The sequence below is a fragment of the Bos indicus x Bos taurus genome, chromosome 9 (assembly GCF_003369695.1).
Source record: "Bos indicus x Bos taurus breed Angus x Brahman F1 hybrid chromosome 9, Bos_hybrid_MaternalHap_v2.0, whole genome shotgun sequence".
NCBI lineage: Eukaryota > Metazoa > Chordata > Mammalia > Artiodactyla > Bovidae > Bos > Bos indicus x Bos taurus.
In genome coordinates this window covers 102,389,380-102,413,403 of record NC_040084.1, presented here as the reverse complement: position 1 = coordinate 102,413,403, position 24,024 = coordinate 102,389,380, and the positions used below count along the sequence as shown (strand labels likewise).

Genomic DNA, 24,024 nt, shown 5'->3' with positions numbered 1-24,024 from the left:
GCCACGAGGACACAGCTCCGTCACTGCCATTGCCGCGAGCCCCCCTCAGCCAGCAGGTCTGAACGTGAACAACCTCAGGGTCCAAAGCAAGCCTCCTGCCGCACTGTGGGGGAGCCACTGCTTGCGGGCGCCTCAAAAGCCTCCTGGGCAGCTCCGCCGTCCTCCCCCCGAGTCTGAGAGAGCGGCCGGGGGCAGCTGCAGGCTCACCAAGGCCGCAGGAGGGCGGGGCGGGTGCAGAGTGCGCTGGCCTCTCTGCAGGGCGGGGAGGGGGGTCAGCACTAAACACAGGGGGCCTTTGCGGCCCCAGCTTGTCGTGCCTGTCAGCTGTGGGCTCACATCGCCCTCTGCCACGAGCCGAGTGCCGTCCACCTAAACCCAGTTTCCTCCTCACACAGCTCTGTCCCACGGGACGTCCCCCTGCAGGCACGGGGGCCGGGCTGGGAGGCCGTCATCGTCTGTGAGAGCCCTCAGTGCAGATTTGGGGGTTTCTTCCACAGAGGAGAAAGTGTCGCTCAGTTGTGTCCCCCTTTTTGCGGCCCCGTGGGCGGTAGCCCTGCAGGCTCCTCTGTCCATGGGATTCTCCAGGCAAGAATACTGGAGTGGGTTGCCAGGCCCTCCTCCAGGGGATCTTCCCAACCCAGGGATCGAACCTGGGTCTCCTGCATTGCAGGCAGATTCTTTACTGTTTGAGCTACTGGGAAGCTTGTGAGGAGAAAATCTGAGTGTAAAAGCTCTGATAGGCCCGTGGGAAGAAAAACAGGGAGACGTTTACTTCTCTGCACGCCTTGGTTCCCCCAGCGGCCTCTGCCGGCCAGGCCAGCCCCTGCGTGGGCCGTGCCCCTTTTCACTCCTGAGACCCTGAGGCCAGGGAGGCCAGCAGGGATCTGCAGGGAAGGGAAGGGTTTAGAATCACAAGGAGCATCAGCCTGGCGGATGGGGTCTCCCCCCCAGGAGCCCTGGGGACCCCGCCCCTGCTGGGGCCCTGGTCCCGGTGCCCAGGGCCCACATGGGCTCTGGAGTGTCACGTCCCTCTGCCGTGTGGCCCTCTGGGTGCTGAGTTCCTCCTGTACATGGAGAGGCGGCACCACGGTGACCCTGGGAGGCACACAGCCTTGCCCGCGTGGGGACCCACATGCCAGGCGGAGGACGGTGTCTGTGTCCATGGGACTGCCGCCCGGCTGGGCCACGCTGCCCTGTGATCCAGGGCCACTCGCGGGGCTCAGGTGCAAGGGGCCAGCTGCCGGGCCGGGGCAGGCGTGGCATTCACGAGGCCTCTTCTAGGACCAGAGGGGCCAGCGGGGCCAGAGAGCGACGAGGTCCGCGTCTCAGAGGACCGTGCAGGGCCGCAGAGGTGGACGCCTGGATCTCAGAACCTGTCCCACGGCCCAGGCGTGGCTCTGACAGCCTCACGTGGTTTAACTCGCTTCATCCCCCAAACACCGAGCAGACGTCACAGCCATCACCCGCTCCCAGTGCCGGGAGCTTCCTGCCGAGCGGCTGGCTGAGCTGGGCCCGAGCCCCAGGCCTGTGTCCGGCTGGCGCCCCCAGCACCCCGCCGCAGCCGCAGGAGAGACCCCAGAGCTGGGACGGCCGTCGGGGCCGGGAGGCAGGGGCCTGGCCTCAGCTCCGCTGAACCAGAAAGAATGCCCTGGGCAGGGCCTTGTGTGCTAAGTTGCTTCAGTCGTGTCCGACTCTTTGTGGCCCCACAGACTGTAGCCGTCCAGGCTCCTCTGTCCATGGAATGCCCTGGGTCAGAACACTGGAGTGGGTTGCCATTCCCTTCTCCAGGGGACCTTCCCCACCCAGGGATCGAACCTGGGTCTCCCGCATTGAGGGCTATTTCTTTACTGTCTGAGCTACCAGGGAAGCCCTACCCCCATCCCAATGATTCTGTAAACATTCATCAGATCCCACCCTGGTGTGAAGCCCTGGGCTGGGGCCCCTCATTTTAAGGCCCGTCCCCAGGTGGCCGTGTTACCACATGCATCCCCCCTGGGAGGCAACGAGGTGACTTGCTGGTTCTGTGACACATGCTCGAATCAGAATAACTCACTTCGCTCAACAACAAGCAGTCAGTTGGGGAGGGCGTGGGATCCCGCTGGATAATGACCAGCCTGACATTTTACACGAGAAAAAATGCAAAAGGGCGCCATGTGTCAGGGGGGGTCACTGCGGGGCCTGCCGTGTATGGACTCAGGGGAGCAGGGATGGGGAGTCAGAGGCGGCCCCCACCCCACGTGTGCTCCGCCCGCTCCGTCTTCACGAGGGCCTCCTTCCCGGACCGATGCAGTCTCCATTCCCTAGCTCCCGGCTCCCTGAGCCCCAGCAGCTCGGGGAGGGGGGTTCCAGGCTAGAGGAGGGATCAGGGCCCCCTCCACTCCTGCAGCCATCCCAGCAAGCTGCCCAGAAAATCAAGGAAGGCGGGCTTGGCCGCCGCTGAAGCTGTGTGTGTTGAGCGACCTTGCTGGATGGAGGACGCTCCTGCCCTGGACTGTGGGCGCCAGGCCGCCTGTCCCCATGGTACCCCCACGCCCTTGAGCCGGGCAGCTGGGACCGGTCTCCCCGCGGGGCGTCTCTCTGGGAGAAGGGCCACGCACGCTGTGCTAAGTATCACGGAGCGCATGCTCAGGCCAGAGCCGTCCCCTAAGGCTGACGACGTCCCTGGGAACAGTACTCAGGCTGCAACATGGCTACGGGCCGCCTCTCGTGTTCTCCGCAAGGCAGCAGGTTCCCTCCCTCGCAGCTGCTGCTGTTGGGTAGATACTGGGATGGAGTGGAGCGCTGACCGTCTTTCCTGGAAGAAAATGCCATCTCCCACCCAGCGCATACGCTCACTGCAGTCCTTCCACCAAACCCGGAAGACTACCCTGGCCAAGAGGAGCTCCAGGGAGGCCCTTCCGGGCGGCACCTGGAGAGGGGCGCTCTTCAGAGAGAATTCAGCACGCAGCACCGGGCCCGGGGGGTGCGTGGTCCCTCCTGGGTCGGTGCTGGCGTCCCCTGCGCCTCCTGGCGGCCCCCGAGCTTGCAGCCTCTATTTCCCCACCTGCAGCGAGAGGCAACGCCCTGGGGACTGTGACTGTGTGAAGACCCCAGAACGAGACCCGGACAACAGCCATCGCTCCCGTGGCCCTGAGTCAGCGGAGCGTTTGAACCCAAGCTCTGAGCCCCTGTGCCCCCAAAACACAGGGTCTGGGTGTGAAACCCTGTCCCCACCCAGTGACGCCGACAACAGGCGCCCCTGGAGTTCAGAAAGGGCGGCAGGTGGGCGGAGCAGGGGCAGCCGGGCCACGGCGGGCTCTGCATGCTGCGGCGACAAGCTCGGGTGCAGAGAGGGCGCCCCGCAGCCCGCCTGCCTCGGGTGCCCAGGGCCTGCGCTGGGGCCGTGCCGTCCTCTTCGCCCAGCGACAAGGACTGGGGGTGCTCCGTGGAGGACCGTCAGAGCTCAGGGCCCAGGTCTCCACGCTGCACACAACACGGGTCTGCGGGGGGCGGGGCTGAGGCAGCGCGGAAACCCACACTGGACGCGGCGTGGTCTCCAAACTGGTCGTTGTCGGCCCAACGAGGGAACACACAGCCCCTGGACCCCGAGGGCCTCCAGGCCTTCCCCTTTGGCTCGAGACTGGACCGGCACAGACACCACTGGTCATGCGGCAAAAAGCAAGCAGAGGGCAGCATGTGGCCCCAGGAACGTCCAGTCCAGGTTTAGGAAAGCTTTCAAAGGTCATAAAAAATAGCAGGAGAAACAAGCAAGCACCCAGCAGCTGTGTGCTGGGCCGCGTGTGGGTTGCTCAACTCCTCGGGCCAAGATGCAAAGTCTCCCTTCATCAGGTAGCGTGCTGTGCGCACTCCGGCCTTCAAGACTCGCAGGTGTCCCAGCAAAGACGCTCGAACACACCGTGTTAACACTGCCCAGGGCACCAAGGCTGTGGGACGAGGGAGTGACGGGCACATCACAGCCAGCATGCCAGCAGACCGGGAATTAAGCTTTCAGAGCAGGGGTTTCAGGAATGGGCTTCCCACTTTGACCCCTAGAGTCATAGACACCGCTTTCAAGGAGCAGTGCCCTAAGCCAGCGCGGTCACAAAATGGTTCAGGTAAACTCAGAATCTCACCCTTCATAAGGTACAGAGAATACATTTCAAAGAAGCTGGAACTTATCTAACCCAAACTCCCTTACTTTATGCTTTGTCCAAAGTCCCATCAAGGAGCAAGGCTTCCAGCCCATATTCTTGAGCCCCAGGTCCATGAAGCACACGTTTTGTGTACAGATTCAACACAAATGGAATCATTCTCTCAAAGCTCTCTTTCTTGTCTCCCAGAGCATGTGAGTCCCCTTGTGGTTGCAAAAGATCTGTCTCTGCATAAACAGAAGATAGATGGGTGGGTAGACAGACACACCCACACAAGTGCAGCCTCTGCAAATGTGCTCAGGGCTGTATTAGTGCACATGTTTGGGTGTGTATCTGTGTGCCTTTATTTTATGAAAGATATTTTTTGGGGGGACAGAATGCTAGTTTCAGTAAAACGCCTAAAGTTTTGTTGAAGGGTGTAAACTATCCATGGGTCAAAGTGGGAAATTCATTTCTTAGACCCCTGCTCTTACCTCTGATTTTCTACAGATCCTATAATCATTCCAAGTATCTGGCTTCAAACGTCCTCAAATCATAGTGTTACAAAAAAAAAAACACCACCTTTCTCAGGGATATTTATATTAACTGAAATGAATTACTTAAATCCAAGAAAAACAGTGCCTAGAGTAGAAATTCCAGGGTTCATACACATATATGTGTGTGTGCTAACTCGTTTCAGTCGTGGCTGACTCTTTGAGATCCCTTGGACTGTAGCCCACCAGGCTCCTCTGTCCACGGAATTTTCTAAGCAAGGATACTGGAGTGGGTCGCCATGCCCTCCTCCAGGGGATCTTCCCAACCCAGGGATTGAACCCATACACGGATATTTTCTATCAAAAATCCACCCATCCATTTGTACCAGGAGCTCTTCTAGGTAAAGTAACGAAAGTTTCTGCCTTTAGAGGATTCGTTCCAGATGAGTGTCTTTTTTAAAGCAGATTATGAAGCACTCTCATGCTCATTGGCTTAGGAGAAGCTCACAGGAACTTCTGAGTGTATTTGTCCACAGCCATCACAGTAATGCTGAGTAATAAGCCACCCCCAAGCTCAGGGGCTCCCAGGAACACACGTTGTGTTTCATCCTCGTGAGTGTCTAGGTCACTGGTGGTTCAGTTGGTCCACACAGGGCTGGGCTGGCTGTGTGGGTGGCTTGGCTCCAAGCTATGGGTTGAATTTCTGTCTGACCCGAATGCTATTCCGGGGCCATAGCTGAAGGACAGCAGCTGACCAGCTGTTCCTTTCATGGTGGAGTGTGAGAATTAGTAAGGACCTCTAGATCCTCCTTCCAGAGCCTCCACACTGATGTCTCTACCCACATCCCTGCCAGGCAAGCTCGGTGGGCACGCCTGATGCCAATGGGCCAAGTCACATGGTCAGATCCTTCCGGGAGGCCTTGCAAAGTCACAGGGTAAAGGGCAGGTGAACACTCTTTCATAGCTAATGGAAGAGTGGGGACCAATTATCCAACCTGCCACACCTGTGGAAGTAGTGAGGTCTCCATTCCACAGAGGAGGGGGCTGGGCCTCCCAGGGGTGAGGGGCTTGTTCAAGCTCACGTCACCACTCATGGGACAGCCAGGCCTCTTGGCCCCCGCGTCCATGCCCTGTGGTTATTGCACTGTTTCAGCTGCATAACCTCTGCATCTTTCTTACACACCGATTAGGCTAGCTTACCTGCGATGCCGAAAGCTCAGCTTCTCTGCGTACTGGTGCTAAATAAAATCTCAGACACAGAGCTTTGGGAGAAGTAGAAAAGGGTGCTTTATTGCTTAGCCAGGCAAAGGGAGCCACAGCAGGCAAATGCCCTCAAATCCAAGTGGGCACACCTGGGGAGGACAGTGAGAAAGTCTATGGCAATTGTTCAAAGGGGGCGTGATCACTTGGTGGGCACTCTTCTGATGGGCTGGTGGTGGTGCCGTGAGGCGGGGTCAGCATCACCAACCTTCAGGTCAACTGGTCTGGTGTCCACATGCCTATGGGCAGCATACCTGTGACTCAATAGCTTCTCCCCCCTGGAGGGGGTTTCAGTATCTGCAAAATAGCTGAGAGATCCTGTTGTGTGCGGTCAGTGGTGGGGAAACAGAAGGTTTCCCCAAGGCTGCTCTTGACTCTTTGTTTCTCCCTGGTCTTATCAGTTCAGTCACTCATGCATGTCTGACTCTGCGACTCCATGGACTGCAGCATGCCAGGCCTCCCTGTCCATCACCAGCTCCCGGAGTTCACTCAAATTCATGTCCATCGAGTCAGTGATGCCATTCAACCATCTCATCCTCTGTGGTCGCCTTCTCCTGCCCCCAATCTTTCCCAGCATCAGGGGCTTTTCCAATGAGTCAGTTCTTCGTATCAGGTGACCAAAATATTGGAGTTTCAGCTTCAACATCAGTCCTTCCAATGAACACCCAGGACTGATCTCCTTCAGAATGGACTGGTTGGATCTCCTTGCAGTCCAAGGGACTCTCAAGAGTCTTCTCCAACACCACAGTTCAAAAGCATTAATTCTTCTGCACTCAACTTTCTTTATGGTCCAACTCTCACATCCATACATGACCAATGGAAAAACCATAGCTTTGACTAGACATACCTTTGTTGGCAGAGGTGCTAAAAACCCAAAATACTCTCCTTTATGCTGTAATCTTTTAGAAAAGACCAGGGCATCTCTCAAGAGACATTAACCTTAAAACACAGCAGCCTCGAGGAAGTCATTAAAATGCTTCTCTCTCAGTAGGCTTGTTGGTACCCTGGCTGCGCAGGCCCGCGGGGAGGAGGTGGTTCTGCTGATGCTGGTGCTCTGCTTCGGCCCTGAACTCCACCTCTCTTTTTGCTCTTGACAGAGAGGCCGGGTCGCATGTCTCTGGTCGGAGAACAGGGTCCCTGGACTCGGTGCGCCCACTCCCCGCCTGCGTGATTACCCAGCTGCCCTGCAGGTCTGTCTCCCCTTCCCCCTCCTTTCTGTGCCAGGCCTCACAGGCTGCCTTCCTCATAGGTGTCAAGGATGTTTTCTGTTGTACTGCCAATTATAAACAACCTTTAAAATGCCATTAAATATAAATCCATTCATGAGTAAGATCTGATCCATCCATTCTGCAGACCAATTTTCAACTTCAGCCAGGAAGACAAGAATGCAGCTTTAAACACTGAAACCAGCCCTGCAAGCACGTGGGGAGCAGGCTCCTTTAAAGGCAGCAAGCCGATGCGCTGCCCCTTCCTGTGTGGAGTTCATGGCCCCACACAGAACACGACGGCATTTTCTCAATTCTCTGATTGTATAGTTTCTTCTGGTCTCCAAGCAGACTGCCCTTGCACTTGATTTCCGAAGATGTGCTAATTACTTGACATAATTAGCTTCTTATAATTTTATGCTGTCTACATAAACCAGAAAGCTTTAATTATTCAAATTTCAACTCGATTGACTTTCACATTTGCCTTTCAAATGTGGCCTTGCCTTGGTCCGATCATTTTAAGGACTGGCATGTTGTCTTTGGGCTTCCCTGAAGGCTCAGCAGCAGAGTCATCCTGCAACGCAGGACACTTGCAGGAGATGCAGTGACCCCTGGGTTGGGAAGCTCCCCTGGAGAAGGAAATGGCAACCCACTCCAGTGTTCTTGCCTGGAGAATCCCATGGACAGAGGAGCCTGGGGGGCTGCAGTCCGTGGGGTCACAATACGTGGGACACGATTGAGGGACTAAACAAGTGTTGTCTTTGGCAGGTTAGCAAGTGAGCTGAGTTATGATTTAATTTTTTGCTGAAAGACATGCATTTATCTGTATGAATAGGACTGTGGGAAATGTAAATAGAGTAGATAGGGCATTTATGAGAGCACATTCTTTGCCAAAGCCACTCAGAACATTTGCACAATTACATGCCTTATCAAATGCTTGATTAAGTTATAGGGCATGATTAAAAACCCAGATCAGTTTTGACTCCAAGAATGACACCCTACCCCCCCAAAATGGCAGAGGCTTAGTTTATTCTCTTTCTAGAATCAACCATGTCATTTTGATAGTTATGAGAATTGTTTTAACATTAGAAACCAAGCTATATTATTTCTCAGGCCCATTTCCTAAAATAAAGCACAATTTATAGGTGTGGGCTGTAGAAGCTTTGATACTCAGATACAATTAGGAATTGTAGACACTTGGAAAATGAACCGGCCTCTATTCTGAAATAACCAAACAAATCTTTATTTAAGGATTTAGAATGCAATGAAACAAAGACTTCCAAATACCCAAAATTGATCAATAAGGACTCTGGGGATATCCGTTTCCTGAATATTTCAAGGGCTAGGAAAATCTTACTTTGTAGTTTAAACCAAGGATGTGTTGTCTCAAGGTCTAGTTCCTAATCCCCTAACCTGGTTTATTCATGAAATAGCAAGAAGCCTAACGCTTGAATTCACACGCTATAGCCAGGTCTCGCTCAGCTTTTTCCTGAAAGGTAATTACACTAAGAATGAAAAAAAATTCTATAGCAGGGTTTTCAAGAAAGGTGCTATTTTAAAGCGCGTTCGCACCTCTTGATGTGAGCTGGACACTGTGATTCGCTTTCCACGGGTGGAGCACGGTGGACGTGACTCATATCACTCCCCTGCAGATCACCAAGGCAGGTGGCTCCTCCTCACGCTCCCTGGGAGCCCTCGCTGGGGACAGGCCAGCACTGTGTATTGAAGGCAGCCAGCATCCCTTTAGGAGGCCGTGCGCGAGGTGTGGAGGCCACGGGAGGTGCCACTGAGGAAGGCCAGCCTTCAGATGGCCTCCAGAGTCCTCACCCGCCGACTCAGAGACACACACTGAGATATATTTACGTGTGTGTGTATACATATGCATATACATACATACATACACACGTATATACACATGTATATATATGCATATATACATAAACATACACACATACACATATTTGCATATACATACACAATGAAAGGAAATGGTTCACATGGTTACAGAGGCTGAGAAGCCCCACCACATGCCATCTGCAAGCTGAGACCAGAGGATGGTGCAGGGTAGTTTGGTCTGAAAGCCTGAGAACCAGCAGAGCGGAAGGTGTAAACCCCAGCCAGGGGCAGGAGAAGCTGAATGAGCCAGCCAAGCGTGTCAATGAGCAGGAGAAATGGGGGATCCTCCTCCCTGCACCTTTTTCCTATTGGGGTCCCAGCTGACTGGACGCTGCCCACTCACAACGGGCGGGGCCCAGGGATTTACTGAGTCCACCTATTCAAATGCTAATCTCATCTGGAAACACTCTCACACACACTCAGAGTCCTGTCTAATCTGGGAACGTGTGTGCTAAATTGTTCAGTCATGTCCAACTCTTAGCAATCCTGGGGACTGTAGCCTGCCAGGCTCCTCTGTCCATGGGATTCTCCAGCAAGAATACAGGAATGGGCTGCCAGTTCCTTCTCCGGCAGATCTTCTTGACCCAGGGATCGAACCCAAGTCTGTGAGTCTCCTGCGCTGGCAGGCAGATTCTCTACCAACTATGCCATCTAGAAAGTCAGCTAAAGGCCTTAAGATAAGCTGTGTCTGGTGGGGAGATTTCATAAACTATAACAGAGAAAGAGTCAGGGACAGGTGGGGGATTTTCTGGTGGCCCTGAAATCATAGCTCACAGATGGCTTCTGGATTCTGCCTTTTGCAACCAAAATGCCATGTTAATAAGCTGAGTCCAGGCTTACTGAGTCTGAAATAATGATGATTTTTGAGCCAAGCACGGGATTAAAGCCATGATCACTGGGCCTGAGGGAACTGCCCCAGGCTCAGGCCCTTCGCCGGGCAGGGAACGGTGTGTCCCTGACCACAGGCCAGAGGCTTCCTGGCTGTCCCTGGCTGGCCTCCAGCCATACAGGCTCTGCCTTCAGAGTCTCTTTTCTCTGGGTCCTCACTGCTGAGTGGGCGAACTCAGAGGCCAGAGCATGGCCCATGGCCTGCAGGCCCTTCCTTTACTTCCCACCGCCGACATCTCAACACTGACTCTGCATTCGAGAGCCTCGTGCTAGATTTGAGCCTCGTGGAGACACTGAAGTCTGACCTGGGGGTCTTGAAGCTGTTCACCGCCCCCTCCTTCCTCCACAGCATCCCGGGGCCCAGCCAGGAGGGAGGGGAGCATGGCTTCCCCTGCAGCCCATGAAGTCGGGGAGCTAAGACCATCCCTGGGGCTCCAGGAAATGACCTGTTCTCTCCAAGTTCACTGGGGTAGGAATGATAACCCAGAGCAGCCACTTACCCTGCTTCCGCCAGTCAAGCCACTGCTCCCACTCTTTGCTTTTCTTTTTGGGGTAAATTGAAGAAAGGGAGAGAAACAGAAATATTCAAACCTACAATGGCTGCTTCCAGGATCCTCTTGGAGAGCTGGACGATCCGGAGCCCTTGCACGTGGGTGTGAAGGGAACCCCGGGCATTTCTGGGGACTCCAACATCAGAGGAAGGCATTCCCGGCCACGGCCACTGAGGAGTTTGGTTTCTGAAAGCTGCAGCCTTGAAGCTGTGTTACGGTTGCTTACTGCTCACTTGCATACGGGAACTTTATATTCTTTTCTCTGTTCCAGGTTTTCCTGCTCAGTTAGTAAAACTCCCTTTTCATTTGCTGCCACCTCCGGTTCTGCCCTGGATTTCAAAGGACACCTCACCAAACGGCCTGGCTGGCATGAGGTTGGATGCCTGCTCCTGCTGGGGGCGGGGTGGCGGCAACAGGAGGAGCGGCTCTTGTCTGGTGAGGATCCTGGTCCCCAGGGCGAAGGATGGAGCAGCCACAGCCCTTTCTCGTCATGCCCCTTCCACAGTGGTCTTCTTTTTCATTCTGGAATGGTCCCCACTCTGTGGGGGAGGCCCCTGGTTTTCAGAAACCTTAAGTCCAAGAGAAAGCACGGCTTGGAGTCTGGCTGACAGAGGTTGGTGGGGACCTTGACGGCCTGGCCAGGTTTGCTGAGCCCAGGACTCTGCCGCCCACGACCCCACTCCCAACCACCCCCGGTGGGCCGGCCATGTGGCCGATTCTGCCCGGGGAGGGCATGGATGAGCCCGGGGACCCTGGCAGCCTGGCTCTGGAAGCCTCCTCCCTCTTCTTTCTCTGGCTGAATGGGGAGACCTCATGGCCTCCAGAGGCAAAATGGTGCCGGAACCAGGGGCCCGCATGACCACAGAGAAGGTCACTCACCCTCCAGGAACTTGGCGATGAATGTTTTCTAAGCAAAAATTAGCTTTCTGAAATTCAGCTATAGAACTGGGGTGTCCGGTGAGTCAGTATGCCCTGAGAAACACGGGCCAGTGGCCCCCACTCACGCCCAGCCCTGGATGTCTCATCCACCCAGTGAGGAATGATACTCCTTGCCTCGCTGTGTTCAAGCCAGGATCGCAGGACAGGAAATCCGGGGGCTACTCGACCAGGGTCTACTCTCAGCAGGTCCTCGATCAATACCTGTGTTCCTGCTTTTCAGACCGGCTCTCTCTGCCCTGAGTCTCCCTGCTGCCCGTCTCTGAAGCTCCATCCCTTCATCCATCTGTGACATAGGGGTCCTCAAATTGCCCGTGACAGTCGGTGAGGGGGGCGCCCTCACTCAGCAGTCTTCAGCCATCGGGGTCGGCATTCCTGCCGAGTAACAACCCCCACCCCGCCCCGTTTCCTTGGCTGCAGTGAATGGGACAAAATCAGAGACCAGGACTTGAGGGTCTGTCCATCAAACAGCCACCTGATCCCAGGAGGGCTCGGGTCCCTCAGCTGGGACGGTGGAGGCCCTCCTGGTTGGAACCAAGTGGAACGGCTCTCTGATAGCTCGTAATTACACATCAGCCGGCTGCACGCACCGGCGCGGCCCGGGAAGGAAGCGGGGGCCCGCCAGGGGTTCTGGTCCTCAGCTCAGCCCTCAGCCTGGGTCTGGGGCCAGACGCCAGCCTCTCCCCATGTCCTGGTCCTCCTTTTAAGAAGCTGATTTATTCTGCCCAGCTTGTTTGAGGTAAACGTGACAAATGGAAATTGCTTCTGAAGGTGTGTGGTGCGGTGTTCTGCATACGTGTGACATGTTTCCCACACCAGGTCCATTGACGCGTCCAGCATGCCCACAGACACCTTTTATTCCTCATGATGAGAACACTTACATCTCCTCTCTGAGCACGTTCCAAGCAGACGCAAGAGCGTTACCAACTGCAGGCGCCAGGCTGGCATCGATCCAGAGCATCTTCGCCTTCTACCTGGAGGTCTGCATCCTCTGAGGAACACCTCCCCGCCCCCACTCCACTTCACCCCCCGCCCCCGCCCCCAGAGACCACCACTCTGCTCTGGTTCTGGGAGTCTGGCTGGTTTTAAGGTCACGCAGTGTCTGTCTTTCTGTGTCTGGCTCATTTCAGCCAGCTGGCTTTCTGTCTGTCCGTGTGTCTGTCTGATGGAGTGTGGCCTCCTCACACCCCTCCATTTTCCAGGTGAGTCTCACGGTCGCCCAGAGAACGCAGGCGTCTCAGGGACAAGCTGCAGACGTGGACTCTCCTGACACCTGGCGGCCACTCGTTGTCTCCAGGGCGCCTCAGTTCTCTCCTGTCTCAGGGGCACAGATGGGGGCCGCAGAGGAGGCTCACTTGAGACAGATGGACGGGAGAAAAACAACAGGAGCTTCTAAGGCGTGCACGGCGCATCTACAGGAGACCTCAGTGGCACGGCACCGGGGTGCTGGGCACGACAGCTTCCACAGCGTCCCAGCAGAAGAACAAGGGGCTGGGAGAGAAAGGACACGACAGAGGCCTGGGACTCGAGCCCCCTGAGATAGCGAAGACGGGCTGGCACAGGCTGATGGAGGCAAAAGTGTTTCAGCAGGGTTTGCGATCAGAGTCCTAGGTGCCGACTGTGGGCTGAGAACAGTCTAGAACTGCCAAATAATTAAGAATCGTCCAGCCCTTACTGACAGGGGGTGGGGCAGAGTTTATCTTGTATTTCCTTTGTCTCACTGTTTCAGCTCAGAAGCCTCCCTGTGCAGAGTGGTGTGCTTGGGGTGGCATCTTCCAGCCCCTCGAGAAGCCAGACCTAGGGGCTGCAGCCCAGGGCTTTCGGGGCCTGGCTGTTCACCGTCTGGAGAGGTGGCTTTCGGGTGCGTCTGTGCATGTGTGGTCGGTCTCAGGCTCCCCGGAGCGGCAAGCCCGCCAGGCCGGTGGTTTCCTCCCCGGCTCCTTCCCCAGCAGAGCCTGGGCGCAGCTGGGACGTCCCACCGGGTCAGTCCCTCTCGGCGACACTTTGCCCCTCCTGGAGGATGCGCTCTGGGATCCCAAGAGTGAGTCATTCCTTGGATTCGGATCTGAGCTGGATTCTCCAGAATTAGCGAAAGCAACGAGTATGGGCTCTGGTGTTGGGGTTAGAACGTAACAGTATCGGTTGTAGGGAAGATAAAACCTTTAGGACTTTCGCCAGCTGTTCTCTACCAATTAGCCTTGAGGTGAGATGCTTGGGGTTTTGTGACCCAACATTTATTCCCCTCTCAAGGGGATACTGAACTCTGAAAAAAAGTTGGGTTTATCAATACAGCCAACACTGGGAAGCAAAGTAATTTTTTTTTTTTAATATACTGGTTTGACTTTTAAAAATTCAACTCCTTAGCAGTTCCTACTTGCTCTGGCTCTGGTGGGGACTTCTGAAGAAAGTGAGCACCTGAGGGCCTCTCCTTTAGCTTTCTCTGAAAGGATGGTGAAAACTTTCTTTCTCCCTGACACATCATGGTTTCCCTTTCTCTGCAAACAGCCTCTCAGATAGAACACACAGATGCCTGCACAGAATGTGCTGGGGATGAAGAATGGTTAGGACTCTAGACTCTCACTGCTGAGGGCCCAGGTTCAGTCTCCGGTCAGGGAACAAAGATCCCACAAGCAGAGAATGGCCAGAGGAAAAGAAAGACAGAAAAGAAAAATGTTGCCATGTCGTAAACAAAGGATGCTGAGGCCCTCAATCCATCAGCCACTACAGCAGCAAATAGATGCGGAAACGGTGACAGATTTTCTTGGGCTCCAATATCACTGGGGATGGTGACTGCAGCCATGAAATTAAAAGATGCTTGCTCCTTGGAAGAAAAGCTATGACAAACCCAGACAGCATGTTAAAAAGCAGAGACATCACTTTCCTGACAAAGGTCTGTTTAGTCAAAGCTATGGGTTTTATAGTAGTCATGCACAGATGTGAGAGTTGGACCATAAAGAAGGCTGAGTGTTAAAAGTTGATGCTTTTGAATTGTGGTGCTGGAGAAGACTCTTGAGAGTCCCTTGGACTGACAGATATCAAGCATGTCAATCCTAAAGGAAATTAATCTTGAAAAATCATTGGAAGGACTGTTGCTGAAGCTGAAGCTCCAATACTTTGACCACCTGATGTGAAAGCCATTCATTGGAAAAAACCATGATGCTGAGAAAGATTGAAGACAGTGAAGAAGGGGGTGGCAGAGGATGAGATGATTAGGTGGCATCACTGACTTGATGGGCATGAATTTGAACAAACTCTGAGAGATGATGGAGGACAGAGGAGCCTGGGGTGCCACTGTCCGTGGGGTCACGAAGAGAGGGACATGACTTAGCGACTGAACAAGGGCATCTGCCAGTAACTGAACAACAACCAGGGCATTTGCCACCTGCCTCCGTGGGGACCGAGTCCTGAGCTGCTGCAGATGTTGATCTTCAACCTGCCCTGAAGGGAGTTCTAGGTGGAAAATAGGAATGAGCTATCTTGTGCTTCAGAAAACTGGTGGAACAGGCCTTTAGATAATTACAGATTTTCAGGAACTGATTTTATGAGTCCAATCCTGGCATCTCCTCATATCCAGGCAAGCACTGAATCGTGGTGACATCAGCTTCTCGTGACTAGCAGAAAACCTTTTGCAAAGAGAAGCGCCTGACGGTATGACCTTCCCGTTCAACAGAGTCGCCTCTGCTGGCCTTGGCCCTGCCTCTCTGGAGAAGTTTCTCAGAGCTCTGGCTGCTGTCCTCATTTGGCCCAAATAAAACTGAACTTGAAACTCTCACATGTGTGTGTGTGTGTCTTTAAGTTGACAGGTGTGTAAACAGGGGAAATCTGTCTACAGCATTTTGTGTTGTTGCTATTATTATTTGGGCAAAGAATAGCAACTGTATTCAGAAAGCCAGCAAACCAAGAGAACAATGGACTCATGTCCCAAAGAAGCATCTTGCCTGAGTTAGAGTTCAGGCTTCTTTTATACTAAAACAGGAGGAAATAAAGTCAGACATTCCCTCGCTGTGGGCAGCCTCCAGAGGGGAGGTATCCTTTCTCCTCCCCGAAGTCGTTCACACGGAGCTATACTCGGTTATATCCATGGTTATCCTCAGGATGGCTTTGCTAAAATTCCCCTCTATGCCCCATTGTTTCTGCTGGCCAAAAGAACACTAATTTACCCAACATTTGTTTTTCTATTGTCAACTAAAAAATGCACAATGTGAGAGTTTCGAATCAAGTTTTATTTGCGGCAAATGAGGACTGCAGCCCGGGAGACAGCACCTCACACAGCTCTGAGTCTGCTCTAAAGAGGCAGTGCGGGGAGGTCAATATGTAAGATTTTATTGAAGGGGGAGTTCAGTGCGGTCAAGCGCTTACTTTACAAGAGGCGTGCTGCTAGTCACCAGGAGCTGGGGGATTCGGTGCTCTTGTAGACATGATGCAATGCAAGGACTGGGATCATGAAATCAGTTCCTGAAAATCTCTTTCTTTAGAAGTTCCGCAGTTTCCTCAGAGCATGGAGTGCCTCCTTCTCCACCCTGAATTCCCTTTGGGGGCTGCTGTAGGCTGGCAGCCGTAGTGACACAAGGTTCGATCTCTGCGGGGCCAGATGGCAAATGCCCCGGTTGTTGTTCAGTTACTGGCAGATGCTCTTGGCAAGTGCCAGTTTCTAGTTGACACTATCTCCATGTGAATTGCCTTGCTCCCTTCATAAGTCTCAAATACCCAACATCATCTTTTGCATTTAGCTGAAAATGGTATTTGAGGTGAGGACTCTGGCAATTTTGGTGAATTACTCAGTTTTCTTGTGTTTCTCCCATCTGGCTCAATGGTAAAGAATTCGCCAGTCAATGCAGGAGCCACAGGAGACGTCGGTTTGATCCCTGGGCTGGGAAGACCCCCTGGAGAAGGAAATGGCAACCGACTCCAGTATTCTTGCCTGGATAATTCCATGGGCAGAGGACCCTGCAGAAGTCTGTGGGGTCACAAAGAGTCTGCCATGACTGAGTAACTAATTAGACATGAAAGTGAAAGAGAGTGAAAAAGCCGACTTAAAACTAAACATTCAAAAGATTAAGATCATGGCATCCATGGTCCCATCACTTCACGGCAAATAGATGGGAAACAATGGAAAGAGCGGTGGACTTCTTTTCTTGGCTCCAGAATCACTGCAGCTGTGACTGCAGCCTGGAAATTAAGACACTGCTCCTTGGAAGAAAATCTATGACCAACCTAGACAGCATTTTAAAAAGCAGAGGCATTACTTTGCCAACAAAGGTCAGGGAGTCAAAGCTATGGTTTTCCATGAGTCATATATGGATGTGAGAGTTGGACCATAAAGAAAGCTGAGCACTGAAGAATTGATGCTTTTGAACTGTGGTGTTGGAGAAGACTCCTGAGAGTCCCTTGGACTACAAGGAGATCCAACCAGTCCACCCTAAAGGAGATCAGTCCTGGGTGTTCATTGGAAGGACTGATGCTGAAGCTGAATCTCCAATACTTTGGCCACCTTTTGCAAAGAACTGACTCATTGGAAAAGCCCCTGATGCTGGGAAAGATTGAAGGCGGGAGGAGAAGGGGATGACAGAGGATGAGATGGTTGGATGGCATCACTGACTCAATGGACATGAGTTTGAGTAAACTCTGGGAGTTGGTGATGGACAGGGAAGCCTATCGTGCTGCAGTCCATGGGGTTACAAAGAATCGGACACAACTGAGTGACTGAACTGAACTGACTGATGTATACACATTATGTAAATGTGTGATTTTCTCCGATTGATCTGTCTCGTGTTAATTCTTAGATTAGCCAAATGAACCTAAAAGGGCAGAGGACAACTTCTTCCTCCACAGCAGTTGGCCGTGTGGGTGGCTGAATTCAACTTACTGATGGAATATTCCTTGCCCCATAGCTGATGGGGCTCAGAGAGCCTGAAACTCCTGATAAAAGAAGGCATGAGGTAAGCATTTTTATGGTCAGTCAGCGTCTTCACGACCAAGATAATCACGATGGTGTGATCACTAACCTAGAGCCAGACATCCTGGAATGTGAAGTCAAGTGGGCCTTAGAAAGCATCACTACAAGCAAAGCTAGTGGAGGTGATGGAATTGCAGGTGAGCTCTTTCAAATCCTGAAAGATGATGCTGTGAAAGTGCTGCACTCAATATGCCAGCAAATTTGGAAAACTCAGCCGTGGCCACAGGACTGGAAAAGGTCAGTTTTCATTCCAATCCCAAGAAAGGCAATGCCAAAGAATGCTCAAACTACCGCACAATTGCACTCATCTCACACGCTAGTAAAGTAATGCTCAAAATTCTCCAAGCCAGGCTTCAGCAATATGTGAACCGTGAACTTCCAGATGTTCAACCTGGTTTTAGAAAAGGCAGAGGAACCAGAGATCAAATTGCCAACATCTGCTGGATCATCAAAAAAGCAAGACAGTTCCAGAAAAACATCTCTTTCTGCTTTATTGACTATGCCAAAGCCTTTGACTGTGTGGATCACAATACACTGTGGAAAATTCTGAGAGACAGGAATACCAGACCACCTGACCTGCCTCTTGAGAAATTTGTATGCAGGTCAGGAAGCAACAGTTAGAACTGGACATGGAACAACAGACTGGTTCCAAATAGGAAAAGGAGTACGTCGAGGCTATATATTGTCACTCTGTTTATTTAACTTATATGCAGAATACATCATGAGAAATGCTGGGCTGGAAGAAACACAAGCTGGAATCAAGATTGCCGGGAGAAATATCAATAACCTCAGATATGCAGATGACACCACCCTTATGGCAGAAAGTGAAGAGGAACTAAAAAGCCTCTTGATGAAAGTGAAAGAGGAGAGTGAAAAAGTTGGCTTAAAGCTCAACATTCAGAAAACGAAGATCATGGCATCTGGTCCCATCACTTCGTGGCAAATAGATGGGGAAACAGTGGAAACAGTGTCAGACTTTATTTTTCTGGGCTCCAAAATCACTGCAGATGGTGATTGCAGCCATGAATTAAAAGACACTTACTCCTTGGAAGAAAAGTTATGACCAACCTAGATAGCATATTGAAAAGCAGAGACCTTACTTTGCCAACATAGGTCCATCTAGTCAAGGCTATGGTTTTTCCTGTGGTCATGTATGGATGTGAGAGTTGGACTGTGAAAAAGGCTGAGCGCTGAAGAATTGATGCTTTCGAACTGTGGTGCTGGAGAAGACTCTTGAGAGTCCCTTGGACTGCAGGAAGATCCAACCAGTCCATCCTAAAGGAGATCAGTCCTGGGTGTTCTTTGGAAGGAATGATGCTAAAGCTGAAATGAAACTCTAGTATTTTGGCCACCTCATGTGAAGAGTTGACTCATTGGAAAAGACTGTGATGCTGGGAGGGATTGGGGGCAGGAGGAAAAGGGGACGACAGAGGATGAGATGGCTGGATGGCATCACCGACTCGATGGACGTGAGTTTGAGTGAACTCCGGGAGTTGGTGATGGACAGGGAGGCCTGGCGTGCTGCGATTCATGGGGTCGCAAAGAGTCGGACACGACTGAGCGACTGAACGGCACTGAGCATCTTGAAGCTCTGCCTGCAGGGTCTGGTGGAAACTGAGTAGTAAGAGTCCTTTATCTCTTTTCTAAAGTCATATTAGCAGGAGAAAGCATGGTGCTAATTTCTTGGCTCAATGACTCAGGGGACATTTGGTAAATTACTCTCAGTTTGCAGATTCTCTCCTCCCAGAGGTGGCAGTTGTTTGTCTGTTATCCATTTTTCACAAGGAAAAAGAACTTTGGTCTGGTTGGTCTTCCCCCTGTCTTGTTCTGAGTCTTGAGAGCTTAAGGGAGCACAGAGGTGGGGAGAGTTCTCCCTGACCAGACCTGGAAGGGATGGGATGGAGGAAAGGCAGGGGCAGGGGAAGGACTACTGTGCTGGGCTGCAGCTGAGAGCCTTGCTGGCTGGCTGTGCTCAGCTTCTCTTAGAACCTAGATTCTGTATGCCACAACCAAAAAAAAAAAAAAAAACCTTGCATGCCTCAGCCAAAGACCCTGCATGCTGCAACTAAGACCCAGCACAGCCAAACGAATAAATAAATATAAATATTAAAAGAAAAGGGAAGGAGAAGGAAATAGCGACCCACTCCAGTGTTCTTGTCAGGATGTCTTGTGGACAGAGGAACCGAGCGGGCTTCAGTCCACGGGGTCGTGTCCGAGAGTCTGCTCCAAAGCGGAGTGGGGGACGGCCAGTGTATAAGGTTTTGGTGAAGGGAGAGTTTGCTGCCATGAAGCATTCATTTTACAAAAGGATTTTTGATCCTTAGTCATGAGGATCTTCTCTAGATATGAGGAGATTTAAGGATTGAGACCATAAGATCTATTCCTAAAAACATCCAACTATCTAAAGACCTGTCCCACCTGATTTCCTGGAGCACTGAGTGCCTCCCTCGGCCCTGAACTCCCTCAGGGGCTGTTGAAGGTCAACGGCTATCGAAACACGGGGTTCAGTCTCCATAGAGGCAGATGGCAAATGCCTTTGTTATTCAATCTTTTATGATGCAGTCAAGGATAAGAGCCAATTTGCAGTTGGCCGTTGCATAGAGTCGTACACGATTTAGCGACTAAACAACAACTGCTCAGCACAGGGAACATAGTCAACATTCTGTCATAAACCATAATGGGAAAGAGTATTTTTAAAAGAATACTGTATATATGTATGTATGTATCTGAATCACTTTGCTGTACAGCAGAAATTAACATGGCATTATGCATCAACTATATTTCAATAAAATTAAAAAAAAGAATTAATCAAATTGAGGTATTTCTCTCTGGGAAATTTCAAAGTCAATCTGAGGTCTAAAGATTCCATTTAGAATCTGATTTGGGGAAGTTGTCCAAAATGTCAACAGTTTTGAACATTTGATGAAATAGGATCATAGATCATTGGTAAATAATGTTTAATTATCTGTTGGAACAAGGTGACAATATGAGATTTTAAAGGCAAATACAGAAGTTTGGGGGGTTTCCCAGGTTACTCAGAAGGAAAAGAATCTGCCTGCAATGCAAGAGACAAGAGTTCAACCCCTGGGTCAGGAAGATCCCCTGGAGAAGGAAATGGCAACCCACTCCAATATTCTTGCCTCAAGAATTCCATGGACAGAGGAGCCTGGTGGGCTACAGATAGGGTCACAAAGAGTCGGACAGGACTAAAATAACTTAGCACGCACAAAAGTGTATATAATTATGAATAAAACTTAGCTCTTTTAATACGGAGAAGACTCAATTCTCCCAAGTAATCAAAGACCCAAGAAAGACACAAAGCATAGGAGATTTTTATGGGATGCAAAACCTTTGCTTTCCAGGCAGATAACCCGAAATGTAAAGAAGAACTCTTCACAATCTCTTATCAAGAGCAGAACAATAGTCGAAGAAAATCTTGTTGTTTCTAACAAAGAGAAAACTAAATTCTGATTTTGCACCAGATTGCACTCGTACAGTTATCAGAAGCTGCTCTGTGACTTGAAAGTTGGAAGGCCAAGGGCATCTGAAGGACGATGAGAGCAGCTCAGAGACTGGCCGAGGGTATGATGTGCTGGGAAGGGCAGGGCCCTGGTGTCAGGGGCAGAGTCTGTCCCCCTACCTTAAGTTCAAGGGCACACCCCACCTGTGTCCTTGGGTCTCATTCGTGCAAAGTGGACACTATAAAGTGTTTCGCAAAACACGAAATGCCACAGAAACAAGAGTGAGGAGCAGATCGTGAGAGTGAACTGAATTCACGGATGCAGAGCTTTTACCATGGAGACTGGCATGTACTGGATGAGCAGTGAGGAGAGAGCGCCACTCTCGGTGACAAACCCCATTGTTGCTCAGTGATGGACAACAGGCTCACCGTTACAACGCTGGGAGAAAGAACACACAAGGCCTGCTCGGGCTGCAAGAGCTGGAGACGCTTTGAGAGGAGGAACGGGACCTGCTGCTGCCCACCTCTCTCTGCCTGGCAAACTTTCATTTAGAATCTAAGCTCTGGCGGAAAATAAATGTTCATCTAGAATTATATGCCCAGTGCCATAAATACAGTTTGAGATTAAAACAAACAAACAAACAAAAACTGGGAGGTTTTACCACCCTAGAACTCACTAAAGCAAATTCTATAGAACAAACTTCCAGAAAAGGGAAGTTATCCTGTAGGAAGGGCTGACACTTAAGACGGAATGATGAGCAAAGACACTGTTGAGCATACAGGGAAATGCAAACTAATATAGTCTGCCGGGGTCCAGCCTTGGCTGATCCTAAGCGGGGACGGCGTCGGTGAGGATCAGGATACAATAGCTTCAATTAGATATTAATTAGAGATGTAAAGAGTAATAGAATGAGGATATTTCAGTAGGAAAATTCAGTGGAGAAAAGAGGCTGAGTAGCTTGGTTTACGCGGGAGACCAATAAAACTTCAAGACAAGAAGTTTGCACCACTTATGGAGGCCGCAGGCGTCCTTCCATTCTCCTGAAGGAGAGGAGACACTGAGGCCTCCCCGGTCGGATCTTAGAAGCCCAGGCATAATTAGTAAGCATGGCGGGTTCCGCGCTCCAGATGGAGACTCAGCCAGAGTTTGAGAGAGAGAGCGACATGGGGAGACCAGGATTTCGAGGAACTGATCCCAATTCTTTATTTTCCATGGTCTACTTTTATACACTGAGATGTTACGCAAAAGTCCCGCGGGGTCAGCAGTCCTGACTTTTATCAAAGTCAGGTGCTTCATACAAATGTATACAGAGGTCTTAGGGGTGTTACATCATCTTCTGGCCAGGGGGCCTGCTGACAATTTATGACCCTCTCCTTGTGACAGCGGTCAGTCAACCAGGACACTTATTTCTCCAGGGGTGATTATTCTTAAAACAGATGCCACCCAAATAAAGGTACATTCCTACAGGGTGAGGGTGTAGTGGGTTTTAGTTAAGGAAAGAATTTACTTAGCCTAAGGTCTAATGTGATTAATATCAAAGGTTAATACTTATTTCTTCTATATATTCATTAATGTGTGTAAGGGCAGGGGATGTGGAGACTTAGCAACAAACATTGGCTCAACAAATGAAAAACCCTTCACCAATACAATTTCTAATCAGCCCATTATACTTATACTAATAGCTTTCTAACTTCTCTAAAGAACCTGTTTTTAGAAGGTTTAAAGCATCTTGTGCCTCTCACGGTTGGGAGGCTGTGAGCAATCACATGTGGCTGGACAAGCCTGTCAGGCAGGCTAGAGAACCTTCAGAGGAGTTTGTAGGTTAAAACACTCTTGTCACGCCCAAGAGTTTTTATTGACTGGAGCTCTAAGTTAACTCTTTCTCCAAAAGAGGTGGTGGGGAACAGCACCCTGTAAAGTCAGAGGTGTAGGTGAGAGCACAAAGTAGCAAAGTAGGCAGGCTCAGGTTATGGGGGTAGATGCTCGAGGATTTCCAGGGGGACTCCTGAGGCTCGATCCCACCTTTGCATATGTCGAGCCTCCTTCCTCATGACCTTTGCCAGGGGCGGAGTGCCTCACTCTGGCCCCCAACAATTGTCTATGGAAAAAAAGTTTAATTTGGGAGATTAAATTGAGAACAGTTAATACAAAACAGCAACATATAAATTGGGAAGGATGTTCTTAAATTCTTATTATTCAAATGGAAAGTTTAAGACATTCATTAACTTAAGGTAAGTTAAAAGTCAAGGATCACCATTAAAGGAGTAGAAAAAGAATACGTAACATCTAAAATAGAGAGAAAATGGAGTATGAAAACAGGTATTCAGTTCAGCTCAGTTCAGTTGCTCAGTCGTGTCCGACTCTTTGTGACCCCATGAACCGCAGCACGCCAGGCCTCCCTGTCCATCACCAACTCCTGGAGTTTACTCAGAATCATGTGCATCAAGTCGGTGATGCCATCCAACCATCTCATCCTCTGTCATCCCCTTCTCCTCCCGCCCTCAATCTTTCCCAGCATCAGGGTCTTTTCCAATGAGTCAGCTCTTCGCATCAGGTGGCCAAAGTATTGGAGTTTCAGCTTCAACATCAGTCTTTCCAATGAATATTCAGGACTGAGTTCCTTCAGGATGGACTGGTTGGATCTCCTTGCAGTCCAAGGGACTCTCAAGAGTCTTCTCCAACACCACAATTCAAAAGCATCAATTCTTCGGCGCTCAGCTTTCTTTATAGTCCAACTCTCAAGATCTCAGGTGAATCCAGGCAGTGGTGCCAGAGGGCGGGGGAGGGCCCTGCCAGCCTCACACAGCAGGGGGCGTGGCTTCGGGGCCGGGACTCTCAGGGCCACCAGGCCCAGGGACCACACCTGCCCTGCTCCTCCCTGCCCCATCCCAGGGATGGCCTCGCGCCCACCGGCGTCCTCTGGACTCCTGCCCCACCCCTGTGCATGGGTGAACCAGACCAGCAAGTGTGGTGGGTGTCCCTCTGGAGTGGGCCCCAACCTTCTGCCTTCCTGCCCAAGAACTTTGCTTTGGCGCTCTCGGAGTCGGGGCCATCTTTTCCAGGAGTGGGACTGAAGGAAGACATGTAAAAGTGGGTCTTGGTTGTGAAGGAGGCGGAGCAGTGATCGAACCCGGCGAGCTGCCCAGGCAAGGCTGGTCCCACGAGCGCCCTTCAGCAGGCCTTCCCGGGGCTCCTGTGACAGAGGGGACACAAACGACCTCCGGTCTCAGCAGCATGAGGCTCAAGTCCTCGTTCCTCGGTAGCGGGT

At 51.4% G+C, this 24,024-nt stretch overlaps 1 long non-coding RNA gene across 1 annotated transcript; it reads left to right on the top strand.

Annotated features, from left to right (window-relative positions):
* The first annotated feature begins 6,962 nt into the window (after positions 1-6,962).
* LOC113898681 lies at positions 6,963-14,137 on the top strand. Its single transcript, XR_003512714.1, has 3 exons — positions 6,963-7,053; positions 10,675-12,319; positions 12,542-14,137. It is a non-coding gene; the product is annotated as an uncharacterized LOC113898681 (long non-coding RNA).
* The last annotated feature ends 9,887 nt before the right edge of the window (positions 14,138-24,024 follow it).